At 41.0% G+C, this 13,412-nt stretch overlaps 1 protein-coding gene and 1 long non-coding RNA gene across 2 annotated transcripts in view; both read left to right on the top strand.

Annotated features, from left to right (window-relative positions):
* The window catches only part of LOC145449021 (uncharacterized), a 49,177-nt gene extending 36,565 nt beyond the window's left edge, over positions 1-12,612 (top strand). Inside the window, exons 2-4 of the long non-coding RNA XR_013918099.1 lie at positions 11,386-11,520; positions 11,606-11,681; positions 12,484-12,612. This is a non-coding gene — a long non-coding RNA (uncharacterized LOC145449021). The remainder of the gene's footprint in view (positions 1-11,385; positions 11,521-11,605; positions 11,682-12,483) is intronic.
* Positions 1-13,412, top strand: part of LOC145449020 (peptidyl-prolyl cis-trans isomerase FKBP1A-like) — a 408,653-nt gene that overhangs the window by 36,564 nt on the left and 358,677 nt on the right. The window lies entirely within an intron of this gene.

Consider the following 13,412-nt stretch of genomic DNA (forward strand, 5'->3'; position numbering starts at 1 on the left):
AGATTTACTCAGGACCGTAACTGCCGCACCCAACCCCCCCCCCCCAATTAAGCGGGGGTCCGAGCTCGAAAGGGGCCCAAAATTATTTCGTGAATTAACATAAATCCTGGTGTATTTTATTTTGGATTTTTCCAAAAAAAATCGCGATGCGTGCGATTTAATATTCTCAAATATCTTGATTATTGGGTACCCTTTCCCCAACAGAAAATACGTATGATTTATAGAAATGGAAACTTGGGCGTCGGCTATTATCGCGCCACGACGCACCAAGACATATGAAGTTTTAGGCTATGTAACATGCGACTCTGAGAAGTGCGCCAGAACGATCAGCAGCGAGAAAACCTTGGCCGAAAAGGACTGCCCTTGTGCTGACCGAAAATTCCGACATATATACATTAGGGCTGTTCAAAAATAACTTTTTTTCGGATTCCAGCCATTCACTGATTAAATTGTCAGTTTACCCGAAAAAACGTTTTGGTTCGATTCTAACAAGTATAGGACTCCGCAGATCCAATTAAAATTTTTAATTTATTATGGAAAATTAAAAAAAAATGTCCAGATTTTACTGCCAACCCAATGAAATTGTTGAGCTGTCTTCAAAGACGTTGCAAAACAAATTTGAGTCAATTCCGACCAGTAGAAGCGGAGTTATGTGAGTTTTTCGTTGATAAATCGCGGATTATCCACCGATCAAGGATAATACGAGGGCGGGGTGACATAGTAAAGTTACGACCCTGCCGATCAAATCGAACGAAGCGCCGGGTTGCGTGTTTCGCCTGTCAAATCTCCGTCATGATATGCTTTCGCATGCTACAATAACGCGAGGCGAGACCACTATCACCATGCCGTTTTAGGCGATGTATACAGGACACTTTTCATACGAACTAGGACAACAAAGTCATCATCAAACAACTAACTCACTCCCTGGCTCCGTCCTTCCAGCAGACCCCTACATCTACAATAACTGCCGTTGGTAAACCGCACGTTTATATACTGTACTCTCATCAGGCCTATAAGTACTAATTTCAATTCGACCAACATGACAACAAATCCCCTTCCCTACAGTCTACTAATCTCGCATCGCATCTAGGCATATAATATAGGGTTGCCATACCTCCGGAATTTCCCGGACATGTCCGGAATTTCACTGTTAAAACTGCGTCCGGGAGGAATTTCTAAAATATGCCTAAATGTCCGGAATTTTGAAGGTTTTGAAGTAAAATCATAGTTTTCTCGTAAATCAACATGAACAACATTATTTTGGCCAGATTTATGCTACGTTAAATTTTTCTTCGCGCTATGCGCGATTTAGCATCACATATATTGGCATTAATATGTGGACTACCACACTCGCAAAAACTGCGATCAAAAAGAAATGAAAATACCATTAATTTACAGAAATGTGTCTTATTATAATCGCAATTACAAGATAACGGTATATTCATAGAGTCGGTTTAGGCCGTTGGGGTAGTTTGCTTTTATTTTGGGGTTCGCGAAGATGTTGAACATAATCATCTTGCAAAATAGCATGTGCTGTGAGTAAGTCTGGGCAAAATTTGCCGACCTTAAATTAGCAATCAGCAGCTTATCAAATTTGTATCCGGGCCACGGCAAATTGGAAATGGAGTCGTGCCCATAAAGGGTCGGAAGTCACCCAATGTGCAGTGTTTATATAGCTCAGTGATGCAGTGCGCACCAGCATTAAGCTGATAAATAATCTTGTTAGTGTGACACGAGCATGACTTGACGATGTAGAATTACGCTCCTTGCATCCTCCACCTGTTCCATTCCGCTAACTCTGATCATGTGAGCGGAGAGAGTATCAAAACTGCATAGTAATATGTGGAAGAACCAGTATTATTGACATAATTTATTCAAATCATTTACCGACCAGATGCATATAGTAAGCCCGCAGAAGTTGCATCGATTACCCTACGGTGGGCCCAAAATTAGTGTTTATTTGTGCGGGATCGGCTGAAAAAATGGAACTTCGGCCCAGACTACAACTTACAACACACCACCACACACTCCTGGACCGGATCGGGACCACCTTTAGTCGATAGACAAAGCTTTGCTGGCGTTACGTCATATTGACCGACAATGTGATAATACCTCATTTTGAAATCCGCTAGTGGGCGCTAAAGAGCGTCCGGAATTTGGGACACCAAAATATGGTAACCCTAATATAATACCATTTCGAAGAAAACCGAACTACGCTGCATCAATGGATAGAAAGGTGGGTGTAATATGTGTTTTACGGTTTACACTTCAGTAGGGGTCTCAGCTTTCCCGTGGCCACTTACTGGCCACAGATTCTTTTGTGGCCGGCCACAGTGAATTTCATGGCCGGCCATAAGAATTCATCGTGGCCGGCCACGAGTTCATGGCCAGTTCGTGATTTTGGCACATCTAGTTGGATCCAAATCCGCCCTTTGCATCCAATTTGAGAATAGTCAAGTAGATCTTCTTCATTTGCAATACGAACTTGCTGGTGGCAAGGTTTGTATAGACGTCTGCCACTATATTATCGCACGTACCTAAGTCGAATCACCACTTTATTTAGTAGTTTAGGGATGGGTTCAAAATTTGCACGGCTTTACACGTGTTACCTTCTCTGTTCGCTGTAGAAATGACTTTAATTCCCACTGACCATTGAAAAAGTACTCTGGGACGGTGCGTTGTAAACTAACACCGAAACATACGTTCCTTGAACTTTCTAGAATCTAGATAAATATTTGATAAAGTAATGTATGAGCGTACTGCGTACATCTTATTGCTCTGTCAGACAAACGTCTTTACATTAAAACTGGTGTCCACACAGCTTCCACGCCAGGCGATCAACACAATGGGATTGCGTGGAAAGATAAAACCGTGGTGCATGCAGACTCGATAGCCTCGCGGTTTCTTCGCGTCTCCATCGCCCAAGTCCATTAGTGATGCAAACGTAGATAATCTGACTCCCTGCCCTTGTTTCGTTTTCTACATAAAGAAACCGTCATATTTTGCTACAAAAAGTTTGTTTATTCCGTTACCAATTTCACAAGATCTGAAGCAATTGAAGATATGATTACAATCGTTCACAATTCATATCAAGTAGTTGCATGAATGCAATGTGTCCAGTACATGCTTTTCACAGAAAACAACCAGCAGGGGCGCGAGAGATCAGATGCACTTTACATGGCGATAAGTATTTGCACTGCATTCAAATGTCGAATTATAATGAACGAGTTATTCGAGTTTTTCGTTGATAATTCTCAGACGATCCTTGATCGGGGGATTATTAACGAAAAACTCAAATAGTTCCGCTTCTACAAGTCGGAATTCACTCAAATTTGTTTTGCATCGTCTTTGAAGACAGCTCAACAATTTCATGGGGTTGACAGAAAAATTTGAGAATTTTTTTTTAAATTTTTATTAATAAATTAAAAATTTCAATTCAAGATTGCACGGCCTTTACTGGTTGGAATTGAGTCAAACTTGGTGTGCATCATTTTCTTGGACAACCTGGCGATTTAGTCACCAGGCGAGTGAGATTTGGAAAAAAAAGTTTTTTTTGAACAACCCTAATGCACATTGCACATTTACGGTTGAAAATCAATATCAGAACGGGGGAAGTACCGGCCACAGCGAGCTCTTATCTGTTCTGTGGCCGGCCACAGAATGCCATGTGAATCTCACAGCTTTTGGGGAACTTATAGAGATTTTCTGACAGATATTTGGTATAGATTGTTTTTTCCAATTCTATGCAGTTGCATACGATTAGCTGTGACGAATTTCAGCCGAATATTTAGGTCTATTTCTATTAAAAAAAGATACAAATCGACACTTACCATCAGTTACCAGTTTTGATAATATCTTTATCGCTTCTAGCTTTCTATACCATTATTTCCTGTTTCATTTAGCGGATATCCCCCTTTTTAATGCATTCTTTACATCATTTTTTGTGTTTCTAATTGATATATAGAGACGATTTCAGATCGTTTCATCTACTTCCTATCTTTTCATTGTATCGCTATTCTTCTGGTATTTCGGGTGAAAATGCATATAACTGAGCTAAACTCTCGCTCTCACCTAGTTCTATTTACTGTACGCCCATAATAGAACATAATTGATCATACATTCGACCACGATTGGGCCACATACAGTGATACTAACTTGCTATATTGCAGCCGGCCATGAAATTTAGTCATGGCCGGCCATGAGAATGAGTTTGACATGGCCGGCCATGGAAATTTCATGGCCGGCCATACTGAAATTTCATAGCCGGCCATGAAAATCACCATGGCCGGCCACAGAATAGCACTTTTCATGGCCGGCCAAGGAATATCTGTGGCCGGCCACGAAATTATCTGTGGCCAGTAAGTGGCCACTGGAATGCTGAAAGTCCGTCTCTTACACTTTATACTCAGTTAGACTGGATACTTTAAGATTATGATAAAACATCGGTAACATTATTCGGCAAATTCGTAGGATGCGCTTAACTTTTACAACAAATTTGACATATTACCTTTTGAAAGACAACCGACCTACGCTACATCCACGTGCCTACCGGTGACCTAAAGAAGAATGAAAATTCTCAGCCCATTGGTGATTAGCCTGATTTGTATCTCGCCGTAGTCACTTATATGTATTGGGATTACCGCGCGGATTGGTATAGTCACAAATTGGTAAAATGATTCTTATATGGACTTATCCTTGAATAAGGAAGATATGCATACGATGTTTGACGAATTGACAACTGGGCGGTCAGTATATTGGCAGCAAAGATTCAGAATATTCACAACGCCGCAACACGCCATGACGAAGCTATCTTTCAGTTGCTCTTTCGTATTTGATTGACTTCAAAGTCCAGGCCTTATGATTCAGATTACCCTCTCGTTTCCCTGGGTAAATTTTATCCTTTCCACCAAAAATGACCATAGGGTTGCAATCACCCATGTCATAACGTTTTTCTGATCACTCGACTGGACTCGATTCCATCTGTGTACTGACTCGACTTGGACTAGAACCTAGTCCTTTGACTCGAGACTCAGACGGCCGAGACCGACATTTCATTGTAATTTCTAAGAATAGTAAAGTACCACTCTATTGGGATTTCGTCTATTGGTACTGGCACTTGAAATGCGACCAGTAACGTAATAATGTGAAGAAAATTACTATGTTAGTATATTATAAATGCGAACCATTCGATATCAACAAACATAGCTATAAAAGTGGTTTTAACAAGACCTTGTTAACTGCAAATTGAGCACTTGAGCAGTCAACACAAAGACTTGGACTAGGACTCCGCCCTCTGCTCAAGGACTTGGACTCGGATTTGACTCGGTGGTGAATTGAAAATTAGTCGACTTGACTAGAGTCAAAACTGTAAAAGTAAGATTGACATGTGACTCGGAGCCTTGTGACTTCGTTACAACCCTGGTTCCCATTTAGCTAAGCTAGGCGATGAGTCTACCAGAAAACCAATTGCTTGTTTTTTTCTGTGCTCGGAATCAGCTGTCAAGCAATACTTCCAACATGCAATCGTTGCACCGCCAACGTAATAGTTGAATTCTCACACATGTAATGGGCAGCGAATAGTGTACTAAATACAATGAAAAACCACCTAACATTTCGCGCACCATTTGAAAAGGCGTACCAACAGTGGTACGTGTAACACAGCTTGAGGAACACAGCGTGAGAACCACTGCGTAATTAGCCCTAGACCACTAAGGTGGGGGTTAAATTGACCCCAGGTGAACAAATATAGGAGCCATATTTTCATGTGCGCTCGGATTGTTCTTGCCAGCCATGTAATCCTAAATGGTGTTATACACTATCAATCGGAATAAAGCATTAGCTGATTATCGCTAATACCTCGCCGCCATGAGCTATTGATTGAGCATGGGTCAGATTTAGAAGGTATAGTGGGCACTGGGCGGACTAAGTATTTTTCTCCTCATTGTGATAGGATCGATTTCGACTGTTTATGGCTCTTTCGCATTGTTTCTGTCACTTGGAGTCAACAAGGCAGGACGAGGTATGATGGGGAATGTTCACTGAGCTACATAAATGATGGGGTATGTTTGACCCCACCTCGCCATTCGCGTAATGATGTTACGCCTTAGGAGGGAACTTTAAAACGGCTAGACAGTAGGGTTTAAAAAAGGAAGATTCATCGTTATAACGTCCTGCAGGAGGTTATTAGACTGTATAGCTGCAGTTGTTAGCTGTATAGCGAAATTAGTAAGAAAAAAAGCTTATTAAATCTAAGGGTCAATTTGACCCCACCTCGCCATTCGGGTAATGGTATCCCACCTTATAGTGGTCTAGGGCAGTGGTTCTCAACCGCCGGTCCGCGGACCGGTGCCGGTCCGCGACGACATTCCTGCCGGTCCGCCAGGTATATTACAATTTTATACCTTAAGTTCAAGATGCAATGATGAAGGCTTGCCCATTGATAAAATAATAAAAAAACGTCAAATTTTAGACCGATTCAGAACTTCGTGATGTAACATTAAGGCTGAAAACATGTTCGAGTTGACTTAAAGTTCAAGACGTCGTGTCATTTGACGACATGCGAGTGACAAGTACAGAACAGGTACGAGCTGTCTCATTGCTAAACAGCGCAGTTCACGCGATCATTCATTTTCGATTCATTCATTTTGTACAGGACCGTAACTGAGGCAGCGCAAACCGCATAATTGGAGAGGGGCCGAGCTTGAGAAGAGCCCAAAATTATTTTTCAAATGAACCTAAATCATAGCGTATTTTTTGAAACTTTTCCCAACATTTTCCATTTTCTTTTCGCGCTTGACGCGATTCATTGTCACTAAATGTCTTGCTTAATAGGTGTCCTTCTCCGAGAAATACGCATGGTTTATAGAAATAGGCATTTCGGCGTTAGCCATTACCGCGCCACGACGTACCAACACATAATCAATTTAGGCTAACATGGGACTCCGAAACGTGTGCCGAAAATTCGGCAGCGACAAAACCGATTCAGTCATGAATGATCGTAAGTTTTCGCTATTCGCGCCTTTTGGGCCCAAGACCAACGTTTTGGGGGTGACCCGAAAAAGTACTTTTTCGGCACGGATTATCTGTATAGTTGCTGTGAGGTATTTTCTTCCGGCGCGCATTGTAGCCTATTCGTAGTTGGCTGAGTAGCCTATGCGTTCGGTCGCAGTGGATATAATGAGCAAGGTAGAACGACACGGTGCTTGGTTCGACTCCGAAACGCTTCTTCTCTCGATATTGTCAAAGATAAGAATATTATTCGAGTTGGCGTGGTCGGTTAAACCCACGGCCTTCGTCGCGACAGACTGTGAACGATTCTCGGCGGTAGCACGTTTAACTGGACAACGCAATTTTACCGCGACTCAGCAGACTGACTACCATAAAATCACATGGACGTCATCATGAAGATAATTAATTACGATCAAAACCCTCTTAATGTAACTCTCCGGCACCATATAATTGCAAAAAATGGTTGCATACTTTACATTTTGGCTACATTTCAATTTTGAAAGTTCACCGGTCCGTCAGACATTTTTTGAAATTTTACCGGTCCGCGAGGTGAAAAAGGTTGAGAACCACTGGTCTAGGGTTAATAGTTCCTCGAATATATCGCAAATATCTTTCATTACTAGCTGCCAATGATATGCAGGAGGATCACTGTTGGATGACGCTAGCTCTGCAGCTGTGAACGCAATGTCAGGTCGAGAATTGTTTCGGACATCTTCTTATTCCAACCACATTGCATAAATGTTGCGATTTTACACCAGTCTCGATTAGTTACAACTTTATGAAATAGGGCACAGGCAGTCCGTTGTTTTCGAGTAAAAACGAATCGAAAGCTGTACCCATTCACAGAGCCGAAAACAACTTGGTGAACCACGGTCGTATCCACATTTCGGAGCTCGGAAAGACATGTAAATGTTCGTGGTCGAACTTGTATATAGAAATTCGTGTTGAAATGTTCGAGACTCACAAATTCATTGATTTTATCGATCTCGTTCAAGTGTTCCAGTTGCGGTCAAATAATTTCTTCACATCTTTCACACATGATAGATATCACCGTTCCGTGAATATTCGTATCCTTGGGAAACCTGCACGCCCTATTATGCATGCCAAATCCGAACCTTGCTGTTGTTTTTGTTATCACTGTGCTTCAGCTGCGATTGTCATTTGTACCGGAACGATATCCCTTTGTTTATATGGCTCCTGAGCTGCGAACCTATAGCACGACATTTCGCAACGTTTAAAGAAATCAGTCCACAAATACCAAATTTTATTTATGTGGTGTGGATCTGTCCATATTTTCTTTGTTATCATCTAAAAAGTGAGTGTTCGAACTTTCCACGCCGTTCATACACCTCTGATGTCAGTATTAGTGACACTTGAGACCTTATATTAGATTCGGAATCGAATTCCATTGATAGCGTACCTGATTCTGCTCAACCTACTTCACTATTACCGCATGGAAATAGTGCCCTTGTAACGTGATTGTTCACGTATCATATGCGTGTCAGTGGTTTCTAGCCATTTGCCAAAATCGTAAGCGTATAGGAGCGATGACGAAGCAACGTTTTAAACTGACGACTTCATGCCTTAAACCAAGGGTGTCAAACATACTGCCGGCGGGTCTCATCCGGCCCGCCAGACGATTTCATCCGGACCGCGAAGCAATTCTGAGTAGATTGTATTATTCAGCAGTTTTGTAACAAATGTGTAGATTATTTGTAGAAAATCGCAATAATCGCAACCACGCATGGGCCATTGTTATGGTCCTTGTGCTGCGTCGCTGCGATTGTTTAGAACCATGCCAATTTCAGACTTTGAGGTGTATTTCGAGGGAGTTCTGTTGCCCTGGTTGAATTTTAATGTATATTGTCGGAATCAGTGCGACAGTAGCTTTTAAATAAGATCAACTTTATTGAATCTAAGCGAGCGGGTCGTCAGCTATGGGATTAGCAATTATTTTGCGTTCAGATTGCTGAGCAGTAATCCCTCCGGGCAAGCAAGCGTGACGACGGGTATTGCGTATCTATCCGTAGGTTATAAGGTAATATCGGCAGCAAGAATATAAACCCGTTTTACACTCTGCTCAATTAATCATCGTAGCAATACTCAGACGCCGAATACAATGTCCGATCTGGCCTATACCGTTAAGGCGTAAGCTTATATTCCCATGCAAGTCCTCGTCATAATTGTTGGCAATGCGACGGAAGATATTAATTTTATGGGATTATTATACCATTTGATCATAATCCAAATTTTTCGACGGCGATAACTCCGCTTCCACTGGTTGGAATTGAACCAAATTTGGTAAACATCGTTTTTATAGACAACCTAACACTTTCATGGGGTGAACAGAAAATTTTTTGTTATTTATTTTTATATAATAATAAATAAAAACTTTCTTCTCCTGTAGCAATGCGGCTACTGGTTGGAATTGAACCAAATTTGGTGTGTAGGTTTAAATTAGGTAACCTAACAATTTTATCATGTAGCCAGTGCGATTTGAGAAAAAAGTCATTTTTGAAGGGCCATACTGTACATTAATATAGGCTGTCACTTCGCTGAAATGTAGGGTTGGAATTAGCAATATGACGCCACGTGACGTCATGAGGTTCACGTTCGCGTTCACACAGAGCGTTTCAAAAAGGTTCACGTTCACACGAACCTGAACCTTTCAGAGGTTCACACCATCCCTAACTGTTCTCGTAACTGAGTTGGGAGACTAGATGTGAAGTTGCTATCGAGTATAGAAATATAGCCCTCCATAGAAGTTGGAATAGCTGCTTGATAGGCAAAATTTGGCCATTAAAATGAGAAGAGTGGATGGAATATTGAATGTAGTAGAATAAGTGTCAACCATTACCCATTAATTGGATTGCATTCTATTGGTCACAAAACGTTGTATAGTCGGTCTGAATCGACTATGCATCGTTCTTTCCTCCATCATCCATTCACATGCGATTGTTAAGTATATATGCTACGTCGTAAGTATATGCTCAATGGAACAATACACATGAATGAAGGCATTTGCATCAATTCATTGGATCAACGTTTTTAGAAACTGATGCAGTAGGAATCAGGATTGATGTATACAAGTGTCTGTACATTCAATAGAGATTTCGCAATCGCCTTCAAAACTCTCGAGGAAAAATATGTAAAGCCTCAATTCGTTTCATCCAAATTGATCTTAAGTGTCGCATAAGCTGAGTGGGAATTATCACAACGTTTGACTAATCTTATATATAGGAGCTAAATCTCAGTACAGTTATTTCAGACCAGTCGGATCTATTCTAATCGGGTAGTGGATAATATTCGAATCTTGATAGGTCGAATTTACCACCAAGCAGAATCGGAGTAGGATATATCTATATTCTGTATCAATAATATTAAAAAGTAGGCGGACTTAATTTATGCTAATGAAAGATGAAAGGTACATTAAAATAAAGCAACAATGAGGGTGTGAATGTAATGATTGCACTGTCGTGAATTGATAGCTTACGTATAATATGACTTGTGTGTGGCCTTTTACAGCAAAATTTGCAATAATCACGAATAAATCAAACAGACACTATTGAATATGTAACAAAATAGTACGTATACGGAAAGATAAAAATTCAGAACAAGAATAAATCTATTAATCCCTAGTTTCACATAAAACATGAACCATATACTAGACCTACATAAATAATAGAAAATTGATAATTATAATAATTGATTCTTACCCAGCAGAATCGCTCGGTACAGATACTAATCCCAACTTGTCAACTGACTGGAGTGACGTCTTACAGAAGGACACACTCTAACACAGGCGCGGGCAACATACGGCCCGCGAAGGGATTTTGTGCGACCCGCGGACAGCAGTTTACAGTCTTACATGATTATGTGGCCCGAGGCCCCAGTCTGCCGAGATTCCCCACTACTTGCTTAAACGTCAAATTTTAGTGACTCTATGTTATTACATACGTGTGTTCGCAGCGTGCGAGAGTAGAGCTTACACGTAAGTTCGTCGTAGCGAGAAGGCCTGCATTATCGGCATTTACCAAGTACTCAACTCTAATGAATTGATGTAATGGTATATTTAGGGTTCCGGGCTTATCGAACGCCTGGAAATCTTCATTATGGATTGCACTGCGTGTTAATTGATCTGAGAGAAGCAGACATGGCGGCGGCTGTATGACAATGCTGTTCTCCAATCCACCTGGCACTGGCATTCGTCATTATCGGCGAGAAATGTCATCGGTATTTTGTTGTCTATCGTCTGAATCATTATGATCTGATATTGCTATTTAAATAAAGATTCCCGTTACATCTAAAGCTATTCGTACTCAGCACGTTATCCATTGTAACCTACATTTTCTCACAATTTCATATATACTATTTACGTAAGAACATGATTTCCGCGAAGTTAATGTTTCTTCTTTTGGCATTTTGCCTTCTCATGCCAACTTCAGAAGGGAAATGCAAACAACTACCACGTTCGCTGAGATCACTCAATCGTCAGCAGCTAAATCAGATCGGGTGAGTAACGCTACAAACAATGTAATACCCTGTGCGCCTGCAGCAGAGCTAATTTTCACGATGAGAACCACAAATTACATTGTAGACGGCTATGGAGAAAAAAACGTCAAACCAGCAGGACCGTTGCCGATGATGAAGGCGAAACATACGAGGATCAACTGGTACGTGATGATTGGAGAAATATAATAATATGGGCAATTGAACCACTGGAGCATTCCTTCGTGCGTCTCTTCCATGCAAGATGCATCCTAGTGTCTGCGCTCAGCTAATGTAGGATATTACCGGGAAGTACACCATTGCCCCATAACAGCCTTGCAGCTAATTTGTTACTGAAGGCAGCGTTCTCTTATTTCTGTTTTCGTTGGGCTGCTTGGGCAAATTCAATGGCACCCGAGGGATTCGATTTCCAAATCGAAAATTAACTTTTACGAGATCGCAAATAAACCAAGCCCAGTTGAAGATTATTTCGTGTTTTCGGCGATATCGATTTGAGTACTCGAATTATTGTGCCGAGCCCCATTCTTGGTCAGTGCGTCTCATCCTCAAGAGTACTTGAGAAGTGTAGCCCACATCGGGGATATAATGTTGGCGCTCTTTCGTTTCAAATGACTATCGATCTCTGTGTGGATGATCGAGGGTTATTGCGACTTGCTATTATATTATACTAGGCAATATGCTATAGTCCGATAATAACGAAGAAAGTAGGTCTGCCATATGCTAAAAATTTATATGGCGATGAGAATAAGTGGCCGTGACTTCTGCCCGTAGAAGTGGCGCAATGAATGTTTTGCGCTGTAAATCAAATGGAATATACATATGTAATGTACAGTGTATTCGTCGAAGCCTCAAAGGAGTAATTTCGCAATTTATGACACAAAAAGTGTTTGGTCGTACCCAATTAAGTTAATCATTGGCCAAACGTGAGAAAACAAATATAACAAGAATTTTCTTCATGTTTTCAAGGAGGATGCCTTCGATCTGTACGATGATATATAGCTGAACGCATGATCTTCCAATCGATGAACGACGGACCTATTCTGAGATATTTCCGCTCTTTTTGTTTTCAACATAAAATATATACGCAGTCAGCAATAGTTTTGTTCTGCTTAGGATTCAGGATATATATCAAAGAGATTATTATATCGCTTGTGGGACGGGTTAGGTATATAGTGGTAAATGCAAAGTACCCTCACAACAGCCACGCAAACTTAGAAATATAGTGCTAGACTTGAAAATCGACCTACTTCATGTCCTTCGCTGTCTAGCGCAACGCGATGCCGATATTAGGGATGGTGTGAACGTGAGGTTCACGTTCACGTTCTGTGTGTGAATGTTTATGTACTCTGCTGTGAGAGTGACCCGCAATCACACAACATCACGAGCGAAATACGCTACATGTAGATAGTCAGCGAATGATGCTTATTCAACCAATCAATGAAATTCATATGAAGAATACATCGTTGTCTAATGTAAAAAATCTAGCGGACGTATTGGGTTCATCTTGATTTTATATGTTTATTGTATCATAAAACCAAATCCGTGGGATTGGGGTGTTGGTTACTCCTGTATAGCTTGTTAATGGGATAATATTCGTAGCAAGTATAAAAACCCGTTTTACACTCTACTCAATATAAATGTACCAATAATCAGATGCCGAATACGGTTACATTGGTTACATTGGACTGGTCTATAGACCGTTAAGGCGTAAGCCTTATATTTCCTTGCAAGTCCTCGTTGAAATTGTTGGCAAAGCGACAAAAGATATTAATTATATGGGGTTATTATATCATTTGATTACTCAGGTTGATACATTTGGTGACGGTTAAGAAGTCAGTATGCACTTCACCATTGTGGCATAATGTGGCCCGAGTTGTCGCTAGGTATCGTGCACA

Source organism: Botryllus schlosseri, chromosome 10 (assembly GCF_051294905.1).
Source record: "Botryllus schlosseri isolate E-star chromosome 10, Bs_hap1, whole genome shotgun sequence".
NCBI classification, from domain to species: Eukaryota; Metazoa; Chordata; class Ascidiacea; order Stolidobranchia; family Styelidae; genus Botryllus; species Botryllus schlosseri.